This window comes from Pristiophorus japonicus, chromosome 9 (assembly GCF_044704955.1).
Source record: "Pristiophorus japonicus isolate sPriJap1 chromosome 9, sPriJap1.hap1, whole genome shotgun sequence".
Classification (NCBI taxonomy): Eukaryota; Metazoa; Chordata; class Chondrichthyes; family Pristiophoridae; genus Pristiophorus; species Pristiophorus japonicus.
In genome coordinates this window covers 173,402,882-173,421,269 of record NC_091985.1, presented here as the reverse complement: position 1 = coordinate 173,421,269, position 18,388 = coordinate 173,402,882, and the positions used below count along the sequence as shown (strand labels likewise).

Below are 18,388 nucleotides of genomic sequence, written 5' to 3'. Positions count from 1 at the left end.
GTATTGTGTGATGCTCATTACTTTTTACATCAGCTGTGGTCAGCACATCTGCATAAATTTATCAATTTTTCTTTATTGAAAGGGAAACTGTAGAGCCAAAATTTCATCATCTCTGCAACTTCTGACAAATTTACAGATGCTCGTTGTTTACAAGAAGCTAATAAAAGGATAATTTAGGCCAACTGTATCCTTCTGTGAGAGTTAATTAGTGTGATAGTAAAAAGACTTATATAATTAATATAATGAGCGATGTCTTCACGGGTTTAGGCCTTCAAGACCACTAGCAAAAGAATGCAGTGTTCTCTATTTGTCAAAGATCGGGCAGGCGAAGACTGGAGATGTTAGAACTGCTCATTTATGTAGCAAACATTGTGCAGAAATATCTCTGTTGAGGCAGCTGGGTTCTGAAGCAAACATCCACATTAATTGACCTTGGTAATTTGATCATTCATATTTATTTCTGTACAGATGGTATAGCCCCCAGAACCCATCTTCAAGCACAAATTGTCAGGATTTAAATAAAATCGCCTTCCATTTTTTGTTTATGTTGCTGCTGCTCTATTAAGGTGCAGCAGGAGTTGTTCCTATTAACTCACCAATTATGTTCTTCTGACAGATATGACTCCAGGATGAGTCCAGATGGTTATAACATACCAAGTGGCATTTTTTTAAAGTTAGAACTGGTGATATGTTCAAAACAATGAGAATAGAATGTTTTTCTGGGAAAATCAGAGAAAAAAAGTTTGCTAATTAAATCATGCTCTGTATGTTCTCCACTCTTGCCCCAGAGCTGGGCTGTTGACAGGAAACTGGAGCTAGTTCAATGATGCATGAGCTAGATGCTTTTGTTCTCTGATCACACACACAACAGAAAGCATCTATGTTGCACCACTTTTTCTGCTCTGACAATAAGCATTGTTATTTCCCATTTCCTTCACATCTGCCCATCAACTGCAAAGAGCTGTGTCTCTTTTTATTCCTCTGCTTCAACATTCTTTGTTTGACGTGGCAGGAGGTTAAAGGTTATGAGCTACATTTGTGCTTATTTTTTTTTCAGTAACATTTGCACAAGAACTACAACTGCAACAAGCAAGCTTAGATTTTCAGACGTTCGGTAGAGTAGCTTCATTTGCGACAAACTCCGAAATCCACATTCATTTGGAATTGGCATAAAATGTACAATCAATATGCATGGAGAGCAAATGACTTGAAAGAATAAAAGAAGAGTAACATAGTAAAATATCATGGCCTCACGAGGACTCCAGAAACAGAACTCTCCTCGAGCCACAAAATCATTCAAGCAAGGCATTTTAATCATGATAGAGAAGAATTAAAGTACTTACATTTATATAACGCCTTTCACAATATCAGAACGTCTCAAAACACTTTACGGCAAATGAATTACTTTTGAAGTGCAGACACTGTTGTAATGTAGGGAAACGTGGCAGCCAATTTGCGCACAGCAAGGTTCCACAGTAAGCAATGAGATAATGACCAGTTCATCTGTTTTCAGTGATGTTGGTTGAGGGTTAAATATTGGCCAGGACACTGGGGAGAACTCCCCTGCTCCTCTTTGACTAGTGCCATGAGATCTTTTATGACCACCTGAGAGGGCAGACGGAGCCTCGGTTTAAAATTTCATCAGAAAGGTGGCACCTCCGACAGTGCGGCACTACTTTCATTATAACCGATCATCAACATTATTAATTTGTTGCTTTGTTTTTAAATATCCAGATACGCAGCATTGAAATTACTCATTTTTGTACGTTCTGCACTTGTTCAACCTCCTAGCCCTGTTATTAAAGTTAACCTATAGAGTAGTAAATGACTTTTGCAGCTTTCTGCAGAAAGCTTCTGTATTACAAAGTCCACATAAGACATATAACCAAAAGCCACATATTTGGATTCAAGTTTGCATTTGTTGCAGCACAGTCCCAAGACTGATTGCGGTATGAACAGTGAAAGAATTACTTGAACGTCAGTGAAGACTCACACATCTTCCCTGAAGCTTTATCCAGGCTAGGTTTAGGATTACTGGGGCCTCTGCAAGGGGATGGTATGGATGGGACTTCTTCCAGGGTTTCTGAACACATGGATGAATTCAATCTTTACTGCTCATTAGTACATCAGTGCAACTCATGCTTTTGGGCTGTGCTGTGTCCAAACTTCTGATCGTCTCTCAGAGCCCATTAGCTATAGATACTGGTACCAGTACATCTGTAGTGGTACAACACAGGAAGCCATTTTAACCAGTTATCATTTTAAAGCCTGTACCTTTCTTATACTAACTTAGTTTTACTTAAACAAAGGGGCAATAATGTTTGAAACACACCTGAATATCTCATTGATACCCGAGCAGACGTCATATTGATCTGTTCTTATGTTTGTGGTGACCAGGTAATAATTAATCTCTGTGGTATGTTTCAGATTAAATATGGTACACCTAATTCTGCATTAATTCTGTAAATTTTGTCAATATACTGCATTGTGAATTAGTATAAACTGTGTAAATGTGTCAACATCCATTCAATATATTGGAATATTGTAGATAACGATATCATACATTTTGAAATTAATATAGTTTCAAGTTTATTTCTCACCAGTAGTTTTTTTTAGAATTTTTTTAAAATGTTCTAGTACTGGAGAGAAACCCAAAACTGCTGACATATCTTTTGGACTTTACAGCTTCCCCTTTTTTGATTCCATTTTAATGGCTCTTGTCACACATTGCATTCCACAAGATTGAAAAGCGGGGAGATGATGTAATCCACGGCATCTTGCCAGCGCAGATATATAAGCATCAACAGCAGGAGCCTGAGAACTGCAACAGGCTCACAAACAAAAGGAGCTTGTCAGTGAGTACCACCATCTCCTAAAAATCTGGAGTGCCCGAAGATCACATCCCTCACTGAGTCCCAACTGGACAAGCCTGACATTCCACAATTTCAGAACCACCGATTAGATTAATTACTACATCTTCTTAACCTACAGAACAAGTATTAATGCATGGCAATTTTCTTGATTGTGGGTTTTTAGCCCAAGTTTCCAGTGTGAATTTAACTGGCACATTTCAATATTTAAATCGCTATCTATCTGCAAATGATTAGACTGCATATTTTGTGCATTTTATGTTGGAAAGGGCACCTGGGTAATATTAAATGGTAAATTCAGCAATCTTGTAAACCCAGCAGGAAGCTCAAAGGGAATGCAGGTTGGAAAATTAGCACTACAATGTTGTAATCCTGTCTGTGCTCCCTGCTGGAATCATGGGCGTGGTGAGTTTACTTTTAAATTTGTGCCTCATACGTTCCCATTTTCTCCCTCCTTCTCCTGAAGGCGCTGATTTATTCTGGGATATGGTTCAAAGAGGCACTGGCAGCCCTCCAGTACCTTGCCCAAGTGTTTATTCATCATATGTGATCCTACACTATAAGTGTCAGCAAGCTATTTAACTTCAAAGAGCATTAAAACCAAGCCTAATCCTATTCACACACTTTCATGTTTCCAGGATTTCAAAATTGACAGGAAATTCTTGCTTTCAATGGGAATTTGCCGTGGACAGGGACAAAAATACATTAAAATGGTGTTATGTAACTGTATTTCTCTGATGTTCTTACTATGCCATCTTTCAGAATCCTTATTGGTGTTCCATAGAATGCCAGCTTGACATAGTGATGTGTTCTTCTCAGATGATTTAGCAATGGATATGAATATTTTTAACAGGAGAGCCAATATGTTATAATAATTTATAACATTAACAAGCCAAGTCTGCTTGGCACTGTATTATTGGCTTCTTAAAGGAAAAATATCCTCAAACATACTGGGTTACAAATTAGTTTCGGCATGATGCTGAACCTGAAACAGGCAACACTATCGACAGATGCATCAAGTAAGTGACAGAAGGCATGTTTGAAAGAGGTCACACAGGTTCTTTACTTTCCCCATGGAAATGGGGCACAGAATGTTTCTGACTTCCAGGGATCCCAAGGGTACAGGGGGTAGTACCATGTACTGGGAAAATGAAACGTAGTTATATACTGTTACAAGCTTGAGGAGTTGTACTGACCAGAGTCCAGTATAATGCACATCAACTGTGGTACAGGTACAGATATAGCCTCAGCTAACTGAGTGATAGCTTTGGGGGAAAATATCAGGATTTTGAGACAGACTGAGGGCTTCAAGTAAAAATGTTGCTGACCGTTCTCACAGAGATAAAAGTCAATTTTATAAGTAAGTTTAATTATGCTATTGTGAAATATATACAGTACTTTGTAAATTTCTCTATTATGGTACAAACCGGATTTTAACATTAAAAATTTCAGTTGATAAGAAAATAAATGGTGGCCATAGAGATTCTTAGCCTTTTTTGAGTAATTTGTTTGGTTGACATTAGACATAAGTTAATGGATATCTATCACGATGAAAACTATTATCCAAAGGGAACATAATTAAGTTATATCAAGATATAAGAAAATATGCACAACTTCTGTTTTTACCCATAATGAGGCAGAATTGCAATATTATTTCTAGGGCTTTCTGAGCATCAGCGTTAAGTGCAGGGTTAGGTGAGTGGGCAAATGCATGGTATATGCAGTATAATGTGGATAAATGTGAGGTTATCCATTTTGGGGACGAAAACACGAAGGCAGAATATTATCTGAATGGCGGCAGATTAGGAAAAGGGGAGGTGCAGCGAGACCTGGGTGTCATGGTACATTAGTCATTGAAGGTTAGCATGCAGGTACAGCAGGTGGAGAAGAAGGCAAATGGTATGTTGGCCTTCATAGCTAGGGGGTTTAAGTATAGGAGCAGGGAGGTCTTAATGCAGTTGTACAGGGCCTTGGTGAGGCCTCACCTGGAATATTGTGTTCAGTTTTGGTCTCCTAATCTGGGGAAGGATGTTCTTGCTATTGAGGGAGTGCAGCGAAGATTCACCAGACTGATTCCTGGGATGGCAGGACTGACATATGAGGAGAGACTGGATCGATTGGGCCTGTATTCACTGGAGTTTAGAAGGATGAGAGAGGATCTCAAAGAAACATATAAAATTCTGACGGGACTGGACAGGATAGATGCAGTAAGAATATTCCTGATGTTGGGAAGTCCAGAACCAGGGGACACAGTCTAAGGATAAGGGGTAAGCCATTTAGGACTGAGATGAGGAGAAACTTCTTCACTCAGAGAGTTGTTAACCTATGGCATTCCCTACCGCAGAGAGTTGTTGATGCCAGTTCATTGGATATATTCAAGAGGGAGTTAGATATGGCCCTTACGGCTAAAGGGATCAAGGGGTATGGAGAGAAAGCAGGAAAGGGGTCCTGAGGTGAATGATCAGCCATGATCTTATTGAATGGTGGTGCAGGCCCGAAGGACCGAATGGCCTGCTCCTGCACCTATTTTCTATGTTTCTATGTTTTATGGTTTGGGGTGGATCGGTGAAGCATATATAGTCCCCTGGAAAATGACTGTCTTCAGTGGAAGATGCTCTATACTGCTGCAGTCAACTGCTGTTTTTAAATTATGGATTTGTAAAAGAATTGTTGTTATTGGGGGAAAATTGCAGTCAGAGGCTTCCTTCAGACGAACGCCTCTGACCCCCAAAAAATTTACGAAAATACCTGGTGGTCACGGACGCACCTTCGATTCCGGTCGGAGGCCTTCATTCATTGCGCTCCCCATTCGTATGGAAATGCTGGAGTCACGTGGGCCTGGACCACCAATCACAATGCAGTATTCTTATTAATAAAAATGGGATCTCTATTTGTGCAATTTCCAATTACTATCAATAAGAAAATCCTCTTAAAACAAGAAACACAGTATAATAAATTTTTAAAAACTCATAAATTTAAAATTAATTGAAATTAAATGTCATTAAATCTTTAAAAAAAATATTTGTTGGAAATTTTTTAATGCTTTAATAGAGTTAAAAAGAAACTTGCCTCAATGGACAGGATTTTTAAACATAAAAATGAATGATTAAATTTAATTTTTATCTGTTTTAAAACACTTACGCTGGCAAAAGTAAGGTATGCGTCTGCTTTTACCAGGCATAAAAGTTTGAAGGACATTCGCTGGGCATGAGTTGGACAAATAGCCCAATCGCTCCTGCACGAATGTCCTTCTCCCGGGGATGCGGAGGATCTGTCAAGAGAAATCTTGACAGATTGGAAAAGCCGGTTTTCGGCGCATGCACATCTCACCACGAAAACCAGCTTTTGCGAGGCCTTGCCGAGTCCCCGCGCACTTCGTACAGACATGGCGAGGCTGGAATTTTCGGCCCACTATTGTTTTCCCTCTTCTTGATACATATCCACAGCACATATTCTCCCTCTGAGAGGTCAAACGGGCGGGTAACTTGCTCCAACGTTGCTAGCTATACCAATGCTGGCAGATAAGCCAATGCTATCCTGGGATGTGTGGCGAAATGCCTGACTTCTATTCTGCTTCCCATTTAAGACATAGAATTACATAGGATTTACAGCATAGAAACAGGCCATTCGGCCCAACTGGTCTATGCCAGTGTTTATGCTCCACATGAGCTTCCTCCCACCCTACTTCATCTCACCCTATCAGCATAACCTTCTATTCCTTTCTCCCTCATGTTCTTATCTAGATTCCCCTTACATGCACCTATGCTATTCACCTCAACTATTCCATGTGACAGCAAGTTCTACATTCTCACCACTCTATCAGAAAACAAATTTCTCCTGAATTCCTTATTGGATTTATTCTATGTGACTATGACAAAGGTAAACTATCCCTCCTCGTCCTTCTCGACCTGTCTGCAGCCTATGACACTGTTGACCATGTTAAGTCTTGAATAAAGCGATGTAACTGAGTACTGTAGACGTGAGTAAGTGTGACCTTAGTATCTTTATTCTAACTCCAGAGTGTTGGCACAGCATGGGAGGCCTGCTTATATACAGTGCTCCCAAGGGATGCTGGGATCCCCTAGGGCTCCAACAGATGCGCCCTTTGGTGGCGGTAGTGTGCCGGTTACATAGGGTTACATACATAACAGACCACACCATCCTTCTCCAATGCCACTCCACCATCGCCCAGCTGGGTGGGACTGCCTTCACCTGGTTCCATTCTTATCTATCTAATCGTCGCCAAAGAATCTCCCGCAATGGCTTCTTTTCCCACTTCCGCACTGTTACATCTCGTGTCCCCAAAGGATCTATCTTTTTCCCCACCTATTTCTCATCTAGATGCCCCTAGACAACATCATGCGCAATTTCTACATGTGTGCTGACGACATTCAGCTCTACCCCATCACCAACTCTCTCAACCCCTCCACTGTCTCTAAAGGAGGGGAAGAGAGAAAATTGCTTGTTTGACAGCCAGTACCGGATGAGCCGAAATTTCCTCCAACTAAAAATTGTGAAGACCGAAGCCATTGTCTTTGGTCTCTGCCACAAACTCTGTCCCCTAGCCAGAGACTCCATTCTTCTCTGTGGCTGAACCAGACTGTTCGCAACCTTGATGTCATATTTGATCCTGAGATGAGCTTCCGACCACATATCTGCACCATAACTAAGAACCTCTATTTCCACAACCGGAACATCACCCAATTCATAATGCATCATAGGAGTGAGCTGCACCTATATACTATCTCATTCAATTCTTTTTTCGCCCAAATTATCCTCATTAATCCCCTCTTTCTTTCCTTTTTTGGCAATTTTTTCTTCTGAATCTGCTTCCACCACGGTTTCAGGCAGTGTATTCCAGACCATTACAACTTGCATCATAAAAAAAATCTCCTCATATCCCCACTGGATCTTTTGACAATTATCTTAAATTTGTTTCTTCTGATTTTCCACCCTTCTGCCAGTGCAAACATTTCTCTCTATCTATTCTAGCAAAGCCCTTCATAATTTTGAACATCTCTATTAAATCTCCCCTTAACCTTCTCCGCTCTGAGGAGAACAATCCCAAGGTCTTCTCCAGTAGCTCCCACAAATAGCAATTAATCATGTTTGAGTGAATCTCAGTCGCTATCTAAGTATTGGGCAGATATCACAGCTGAGCCTGATCCTGCCTGCACTTGGTCTTCACACGTGCACAGTTCCAGCTGGGATGATTTTTCCCTGCTCAACCAAATGGCATTGAAGCCAAGTAGATGGAGTTAAGATTCAGATCAGCCATGATCTAAATGAATGACAGAACAGGCTTGAAGGGCTGAATGGCATACTCCTGTTCCTACGTCCCCATTGTAGGCTGAGATAAGGCAACTAAGCACAGACCCAGGAATTGCAAACTTAGCTTGAAAACATTGACACGGAGAACACAGTGAATGAGCTTCTACTGTTACAAGTGAATGCTGAATTTATATTGTACTCAAACTTAATTTGCAACGGGCCCAGCACCTAATCTAACAGCATTGTAATATAATTCTAAATGGGTGCTTGCAAAAATTCCCACAGCTCACTTTGTGGTTTAAACATCGATATAATTAAAACTTGTGCTGCAACTTTATCAATTTTCTGTTATCTAGTCCTTTGAATAAAAGCCAACTGGCCTTTGTACCGCAGATTGCAAGTCAAATAAAAATTCAAATAGATCAGGAATATAAAATATTAACCATTTTTAAATGCAGGCAATATCAAAAATCTTTTGACAGAAAGAATATAAATTGTAGGAAATTTGACATTTGATTGGACAAAATTGATGGGTTTATAGTAATGTCTGTTTCATTAATTAATAGTTGATATAATTTCCACAGGCTGCTAGAGCAGCCTAATGGACTGGTTGTAAAGAAAAATCCATTTAAAAGAAGAAAAAGAAAATGTTTTTAACTACAGAGCAGAAATGTTATATTTGTTATTTTTTTCTCATTTACTTATATATCCCCAAGATATTCTAAGATTGCCTTTGAAAAAGGTTTTGTAACATTTTAGCTAATGAGCTTGGCTTGTGCCTTTGATCTTGTTAGGCTAAGGAGGTACAATTAAAGTAATCTTATCTGAATACATCACATAACTGTCATTGAATAGAATTTTCTACCTTGACCAATCAAACAGCCGGAACAATTGGCCGTTTATGTTCTGCAATCATAATCTATTAAAATTTATAGTTAAATGAAAAAGATCACTTTTATTGTAAATTCGAGAATAACTTTAAATAATATCTTAATTAAAGGTTTCCCCAGTGAGTTTGCCCAGTGTGTATAGAGCCATACAGATGAGGAAGGTTGTGGGTTTCATCCACTGCTTGTACTGAATTAGATGACCTTGGCTGGTTTGCAGTAGGGACACTACATCTGGTCTCAGCTGCCCAGCTTAGGGAGGGGAACATCAGCCTGGATTTCATAGAATCATAGAATGGTTACAGCACAGAAGGATGTCATTCGGCCCGTCGAGCTCGTGCTGGCTCTCTGCAAGAGCACTTAGCTAGTTCCATTTCCCTGTAGCCCTGCATTTTTTTTTCCTTCGGGTACTTATCCAATTCCCTTTTGAAAGCCAGTATTGAATCTGGTTCCACCACCCTCTCAGGCAGTGCAAAAACATTTTTCCTCATGTCGCCTTTGGTTTTTCTGCCAATCACCTTAAATCTGTGTCCTCTGGTTCTCGACCCTTCTGCCAATGGGAACAGTTTCTCTCTGTCTACTCTGTCTAGACCCTTCATGATTTTGAACACCTGTATCAAATCTCCTCTCAATCTTTTCTGCCCCAAGGAGAACAACCCCAGCTTCTCCAGTCTATCCATGTAACTGAAGTCCCTCATCCCTGCAAACATTCTTGTAAATTTTTTCTGCACCTTTTCTAAGGCCTTCGCATCCTTTCTAAAGTGCGGTGCCCAGAATTGGACACAATACTCCAGTTGAGACCGAACCAGTATTTTATATAGGTTCATCATAACTACCTGTAATTTGCACATGGCAGTTCTAGCAGGAATCATCTGTGCTAGAACTGTGCATGTGTAAATTTCAGAGGAGGGTGGAATTGGGGTTCAGCTGTGAAAACTCCCATGATCAAGTGACCTGCCGACAGTATTTAGGTTCACTCAAGAATAATAAACACTTGGGCAAGGTACCAGAGGATAGAGGATACTGACATATTCCAGCAAGGAGTCAATACCTTCAGGAGAGAGGAGAGAAAAAAAATATTTGCATTAAATTTATCCAATGATCACTATGTTGTCTTCACAAATTCTGTCCCCTCCCGCCCGCTCTTTTGTGCCCTTCAAATGAGGCATTTATCTCTGGCCATGAAATGGAGCGAGACTATATGAGGAAGAACTTGGCCACCAATGCACTGCACCACCACACGGCACTCTGTACATGGATTCACACTGACCCAGTAGGTAAACAGACAGGCCAAGAAATGTGACACCTTAGGTCAGTTTGAAGAAAAGAATGGTGACCACCTCGCTTCCGCCCACTTCCAGCGTGGCCCACGCTGTTCACATTTTGGCAAGAGCGATAGCGCGGGTGGAATATGCATGCGCCGGCGCTATGCAGAGTAGGTAGATCATGACGTCAGTCAACGTGTAACTCTGATTTGATGCAGGCCCTTTCACTTTGGCGTCGCCGTTACAATCAATGCCCCCTCCTAAACAAACACAGCTGAACGCTCATTCAGCTGCACGAGGGACCCTCACCAGCGCTATTTAATGAGATACATCCAACTTACAGGTATCATAGAATCATAGAAAATTACAACACAGAAGAAGGCCATTCGACCCATCAGCCCATAAGTTGATTATTTCTATTGTACTGGCTCTTGCAGAGTTTGTATGAATACTGGGTTGCTGCAAGACATTTATAACATTGGTAAGTGTGCAGGAGGTGCTGCTGGACATTGGGAAGGTGTTGGCTACTACTAGAAGCTCTCTGAGTACACCACTTGCTCCCAGTCATGGGGGCTCTAGTTGCAGTCCCCCTCGCGTTGCAGCATGTCAGGGAGGTGGAGCAGAGGCAGCAAAGACAAGCTGCTCACAGAGGGAGGAGGTGGGGGAGGGCTCTCAGCAGGAGGCCTTACCCACCTGGGGTCTTCAGGGAGCACTTGACCTACTTGCACCTAAGGCAGGAGTAATGTGTACGGCGGCTCCGTTTCACCAAGGAGGTGGACACAGAACTCTGCCACCTCTTGGAGCTAGACCTGGAGCCTCAGAGCAGGGCAACGATGGCTCTGCCAGTGCCCTTAAAGTGACTGTGGCCCTGAATTTTTTCGGCAGCAGATCCCTCCAAGCTGGAACAGGCGATATTGTAAACATCTCGCAGTTTGCCGTCCATCGCTGCATCAAGGTCACAGAGGATCTGTACTCTACGAGAAGGGACTTCATTGTCTTCTCTCTAACCAGAGAGAAACAGAAGGTGTGCGCACATGGCTTTGCCAGGATATTAGGCTTCACCATGGTCAGGGCGCCATCGACTGCACACATGTGGCTTTGTGGCCGCTGCATATCAATGCTGAGATGTACTGTAACCGCAAAGCGTACCACTCATTTGTCCAGCAAACAAATAATGACAGCCATGCTGCCACGAGGAACTTCATCGAGCAGACGATCGGGATGCTCAAGCAACGGTTTGGCTGCCTTGACCGCTCGGGAGGAGGTCTCCATTACTCGCCAGAGCGGGTGTCCTGATTCATGGTGGTCTGCTGCAGCTTACACAACTTGGCCATTATGGAGGTGCAGCCCGTGCCACCACAGATTCCGCAACCATCTCAGGAGGAGGAAGGGAGGAGGCAGCATGCAAATCCCCGTTCCGGATGGGCTGTCCGTGAGCAAGTCATCAGACTCCAGTTCTCCTGAATGAAACCCCAGATCTTCGTTGCTTGACATTTCCCCACCTTTTACCATCTCTCTGTCATGGTTCATCACAATGTCCTCTAGGCCACAATGCTGAAATGAAAGCCACCACAAAACTAGCATTCCAAACATAATTTATAGATGATTACTTCCAATATATTACAAAGTCAACTAATCATTGTCCTAGTGCATTGTCTTAATGTCTGTCTTTTATGTGCCTTTGCCTATTCTAGTGCTCCTACGTAGTGTTACCCCAGTGGCTGCAGCATGGTTGGTGGAAGGCTATTGACTTTCCATGGGCTTGCAGGACGACCTTGAGCAGCTCTGGGCCTGGAAGGGCTGGCTGTAGACTGCACCACCTCGGCATGGACAACAGCAGTCTGGGCTGGCTGGCTGACCGGCAATGGCAGTGGCACTAGCGGAGTGACAGTGGTGGAAGTGTGGATGCTATCATCCTGAGAGAGTACAGCAGGTTCAGGCTCCACAGAGTCACTGCCACTCCCCAGGGTGGCACCTCAACATTCCTAGCCATCTGTTGGAGGACTGCTCCTTGACAGTGACAAGAGGCTCTCTGGCAGGCCCTGCCATTGCACCGATCATTTCTGTGTACAATGTGATTGTATGATGTGCCTTTCATGGTTGAATAGCTGGTATTATGTGCAAGGTGTCAGATGTGGGTATGAGGCTTGCAGCAGTGGTGAGGATGAGGCTAAGCTATGATTGTAAGATATGAATTATGATGGCTAGAGATTGTTGGTAGGTGAGTGATGGGGGTGTGATGCATTGAGCAGTGTGTGAGGCTGGTGGTGCAGATATTGGGATATTGTATTTGAAGTTGCATTCACTAACCTTGATTACTCGTGTGAGGTCATTAAACTTCTTCCAGCACTAGATCCAGGTCCTGGGGGAAAGACTGGTGGCACTGACCGCTTCAGCAATCTGCTCCCACTGCCTTTGTACACTCTATCCAGATGGCCTCCAGGCCCCCTGAGGTACAGGACCTGCAGCAGCTCCAATGCCTCTTCAGTTGGGATTTGGGAGAAAGGGCCTGAAATTCCATTAGGGCCCCTGCACTGGCAGTAGTCCTGCTCTCCTGGCCAGCCTTCCTCTTTGCACTCTCTACAAACTTGAGCTCATCCAAAACTTTGCTGCCTATATCCTAACTTACACCAAGTCTCGTTTACCCATCACTCCTGTACTTGCTGACCTATATTGGCTCCTGGTTGAGTAATGCCTCGATTTTAAAATTCTTATTTTTGTTTTCAAATCCCTCCATGGCCTCGCCGCTCCTATCTCTGTAACTTCCTCCAGCCCTACAACCCACCGAGATATATGCGCTCCTCCAATTCTGCCCTCTTACACATCCCTGATTTTAATCGCTCCGTCAAGGGTGGCCGTACCTTCAGCTGCCAAGGCCCTAATCTCTGGAATTCCCTCCCAAAACCTCTCCACCTCCCTACCTCTCTTTCCTATTTTAAGATGCCCCTTAAAACCTACCTCTTTGACCAAGCATTTGGTCACCTGTCCTAATATCTCCTTATGTGGCTTGGTATCAAATTCTGTTTGATAACACTTCTGTGAAGTTCCTTAGGATGTTTTATAACGTTAAAAGCACTTAGAATTCCAAGATGGCGTCCATGGCGTGCGCACACATTTGTGATGTATTGGTGACCATTGGTGTGCTCAAGCAACACTTCCGCTGCTTGAACTGCACTGGAGGATCCTTCAAGTACTCGGCTGAGCTGGTCACAAGATTCATGGTTGTATGCTGAATGCTGCTTGCCATCATGAGGGGACAGCCCTTATCACTAGCTATCAGGCGAGAAGATGAAGAGCAGGAGCATAAGGATGATGAGGAGGAAGAGGAAAGGAGGTGACAGCACCTTTCTGCTCAGGCTGTATGTGAAGAACTAATTTGAGTGAGATACCAGTAACCGCAATCCCAATTCCTCATTCACCAAAATCCCGCACAGCTTATCTTCCCTCTGTCACTAACCATCACTGTCCTCTTGTCCACATACAAAAATAAAAGCCACCAGAAAATAAACCTTCCAAACCAAATCTATAAATGAAATCATGCCATATTCCATATAAATGTAAGCTTATCACCCTTAGTGCCTGTCTTCCTTTGCCTGTCCTAGTGCTCCTAAGGTGTGAGGGTGAGGTGAAGCATATGAATGTTAGGCATGAGTCCTGACTGATAGAGATTGTTGGTAGGAATGATGAAAGTATGGTGTATTGAGCAGTGTGTGAGACAGGTTGGTAGGATATGGCATTTGAAGATGCATTCACTAACCTTGACCACTCATGTGAGCTCATTAAACTTCTTTCGGCACTACATCCAGGTCCTTGGGGCTGGATTCCTGTCATTGATCTCCGTGGCTATCTGATCCCACTGTCTTTTCACTGTGTGGCTGGAGGGCCTCCAGGCCCCTTGCAGATATAGGACATCTCTTCAGTCCATTTCCTCCACCAAGACCTCCAGTGCAGTGTCGGGAAACCTTGAGGCCTGCTCTCTCCCATGTTGAGCATTCTTCACTCTTTCCCAGGTCAGAATCACTTTTAGAATGACTCCCAGCACCTGCTCCAGCCACAATGCACCTCCCCTTTAAGCTGTGCAGACTAGCTTTAAGTAGTGCTAGCAAGTATCGATTTTGTGCCCCCTGCTGATGTGTGCAAGCAATCAATAGCATATTTAGTGTTGTCTGCACACGGCAATTATGTAAATGAGCAGGCAGCATGAAGATGCCGTGCTGCCTGCAATACATCCAATGGGCATGGATTAATCGTGCATAGCGATCCCCACACCCGTTTTTGCGGGCTATCCAATTTAACCTCCACAGAACACTTGAACTGCATTTTCAATGTCCAGAAAATAAAGCATCAGTTGTCCAAACACAAAAAAAGGAAACTGGCTGATTCCTGAGATGTTACCTTCTGACACCTGGAAGGCTCCCGTGGCATAAAAGTGGATTGCATTGTCCCTACAAGGAGTGCATTGCAGCTGCCCTTGCAGTTCGTTGTAGACCACATGGCACACATCAGCCGCAACATACATGAAGAGCCTGAGTTTCCTCACGCATTGCTCCCCCATCATGCCCAAGTAGCTAACTGTGGATTGTGTACCTCCTTTGTCCTTCATTGCTGTGATGATACTTTAAGGTCTTTCCCTCTTATTTCTGTGGAAAACCTAACCTCATCTCAATTGCATGAGGTTTGAGTGACTGATACTCACTGAAGATGCAAAGTGAGAAACTGCTCTCCAAATGGCCATCAGGCTATCAACCATTCTTACCCCAGGAGCCCCATATAATGAGTTGGACAGTCCTTCCTGGACATGTTAAAGAAGACCTGTCTTCGGCATCTCTGCTTCACAAACAGGCAGCCATGTCAACTCTTGCAGACAACTTGTACCACCGGTACAGTTCTTTAAAAATATTTACTCTGCTGAATCCTTCAAAACCTTCACCAGTGACAGATGCCAGATCAGTCAGTCAATTGTCCATAGATGCATCAAACAAGTGACGGAGGCCATGTTTGAAGGAGGCCACACACATTCATTACTTTCCCTGTGGAAATAGGGCACAGAACATTTTTGAGTAGCAGGGTTCCCAAGGGTACAGGGGTTAGTAGTGGAACTCATGTGCCATACAAATAGTTGAGCTTAGCCTCCACCAACTGACAGGCAATCCACTGGAATGGTTACCAAACAGGGCAGCCCTCCTTGCCCCCTCAGACATCAAACTGCCTGGTTCTGTCACCTGCTCACAGACTCTGCTTTGTGCCTCTACATTGCATTTGGCACCTCTTACCCCATCTCCTGACCATAGCAAATATTAAAAATTCATTTTGAAACAGAATTTGCCTCCATATGTAGTCACTTGCCTTTAAGGGTACACATCCATTTGTATTTGAGCTGCTGGCCCAATTATGTGCCTTTCCATTAGGGTAATAATAATAATAACTTTTATTTATAAAGCATCTTTAATGCAGTAAAATGTCCCAAGGCGCTTCACAGCAGTGTTACAGACAAAACAGATAAATTTGACAATGACAAAAGAAGAAATTAAGGCAGATGACCAAAAGTTTGGTTAAAGAGGTAGGTTTTAAGGAACGTCTTAAAGGAGGAAAGAGAGGTAGAGAGGCGGAGAGGTTTAGGGAGGGAGTTCCAGAGCTTAGGGCCCAAACAGCTAAAGGCACGGCCACCAATGGTTGAGCAGTTATAATAAAGGATGTCCAAGAGGGCAGAATTTGAGGAGCACAGACATCTCGTGGGGTTGTGAGGCTGAAAAAGATTACAGAGATAGGGAGGGGCAAGGCCATGGAGTGATTTATAAACAAGGATGAGAATTTTGAAATCGAGGCATTGTTTTAACCGGGAGCCAATGTAGGTCAGAAAGCACAGGGGTGATGGGTGATCGTGACTTGGTGCGGGTTATAAAAGAACATAAGAAATAGGAACAGGAGTACGCCATATGGCCCCTCGAGCCTGCTCCGCCATTCAATAAGATCAAGGCTGATTTGATCATGTACTCAGCTCCACTTCCCCGCCCGCTCCCCTTAACCCCTTATCCCCTTATCGTTTAAGAAACTGTCTATTTCTGTCTTAAATTTATTCAATGTCCCAGCTTCCACAGCTCTCTGAGGCAGCGAATTCCACAGATTTACAATCCTCTGAGAGAAGAAATTTCTCCTCATCTCAGTTTTAAATGGGTGACCCCTTATTCTAAGATCATGCCCTCTAGTTCTAGTCTCCCCCATCAGTGGAAACATTCTCTCTGCATCCACCTTGTCAAGTCCCCTCATAATCTTATATGTTTCGATAAGATCATCTCTCATTCTTCTGAACTCCAATGAGTAGAGGCCCAAGCTGCTCATAAGTCAACCCTCTCATCCCTGGAATCAGCCCAGTGAACCTTCTCTGAACTGCTTCCAAAGCAAGTATATCCTTTCATAAATATAGAAACCAAAACTGCATGCAGTATTCTAGGTGTGGCCTCACCAAAATCTTGTATAACTGTAGCAAGGCTTCCCTGCTTTTATACTCCATCCCCTTTGCAATAAAGGCCAAGATTCTATTGGCCTTCCTGATCACTTGCTGTACCTGCATACTATCCTTTTGTGTTTCATGCACAAGTACCCCCAGGTCCCACTGTATTGCGGCACTTTGCAATCTTTCTCCATTTAAATAATAACTTGATCTTTGATTTTTTTCTGCCAAAGTGCATGACCTCACACTTTCCAACATTATACTCCACCTGCCAAATTTTTGCCCACTCACTTAGCCTGTCTATGTCCTTTTGCAGATTTTTTGTGTCCTCCTCACACATTGCTTTTCCTCCCATCTTTGTATCGTCAGCAAACTTGGCTACGTTACACTCGGTCCCTTCCTCCAAGTCGTTAATATAGATTGTAAATAGTTGGGGTCCCAGCACTGATCCCTGCGGCACCCCACTAGTTACTGTTTGCCAATCAGAGAATGAACCATCTATCCCAATTCTCTGTTCTCTGTTAGTTAGCCAATCCTCTATCCATGCTAATATATTACCCCCAACCCCATGAACTTTTATCTTGTGCAGTAACCTTTTATGTGGCACCTTGTCAAATGCCTTCTGGAAGTCCAAATACATCACGTCCACGGGTTCCCCTTTATCCACTCTGTTCGTTACATCTTCAAAGAACTCCAGCAAATTTGTCAAACATGACTTCCCCTTCATAAATCCATGCTGACTCTGCCTGACCGAATTTTGCTTTTCCAAATGTCCTGCTATTGCTTCTTTGATAATGGACTCCAACATTTTCCCAACCACAGATGTTAGGCTAACTAGTCTATAGTTTCCTGTTAAATAGGGGCATTACATTTGCAGTTTTCCAATCTACTGGGACCTCCGCAGAATCCAGGGAATTTTGATAAATTACAACCAATGCATCCACAATCCCTGCCGCTACTTCTCTTGAGACCCTAGGATGCAAGCCATCAGGTCCAGGGGATTTATCTGCCTTTAGTTGTATTATCTTACTGAGTACCACCTCCTTTGTGATTGTGACTTTGTTAAGTTCCTATCCCCCTATAGCCCCTAGACTATCCACTGTCAGAATATTGTTAGTGTCTTCTACCGTAAAGACTGATACAAAATATTTGTTCAGAGTTTCTGCCATCTCCATGTTCCCCATCACTAATTCCCCGGTCTTGTCCTCTAAGGGACCAACATTTACTTTAGCCACCCTTTTCCTTTTTATCTACCTATAGAACCTCTTGCTATATTTTTATATTTTGTGCTAGTTTACTTTCATAGTCTATCTTCCCTTTCTTAATCAATTATTTAGTCGTTCTTTGCTGGCTTTTAAAAGCTTCTCAGTCTTCTGTCCTCCCACTAGTTTTGACCACTTTGTATGCCCTTGTTTTTAATTGGATACCGTCCTTTATTTCTTTAGTTAGCCACAGATGGCTATCTTTGCTCTTACACCTTTTCCTCCTCACTGGAATATATTTTTCTTGAAATTTGTGAAATATCTCCTTAAATGTACACCTCGTTCATCAACCGTCTTACACTTTAATCTATTTTCCCAGTCCACCTAACACAACTATACTCTCATACCTTTGTAGTCTCCTTTGTTTAAGCTTAGTACGTTT

General features: G+C 42.8%; 1 protein-coding gene across 1 annotated transcript in view; it reads left to right on the top strand.

Moving 5' to 3' along the window:
* Positions 1-18,388, top strand: part of LOC139273335 (parkin coregulated gene protein homolog) — a 436,219-nt gene that overhangs the window by 381,333 nt on the left and 36,498 nt on the right. The gene's annotated exons all lie outside the window — the stretch shown is intronic.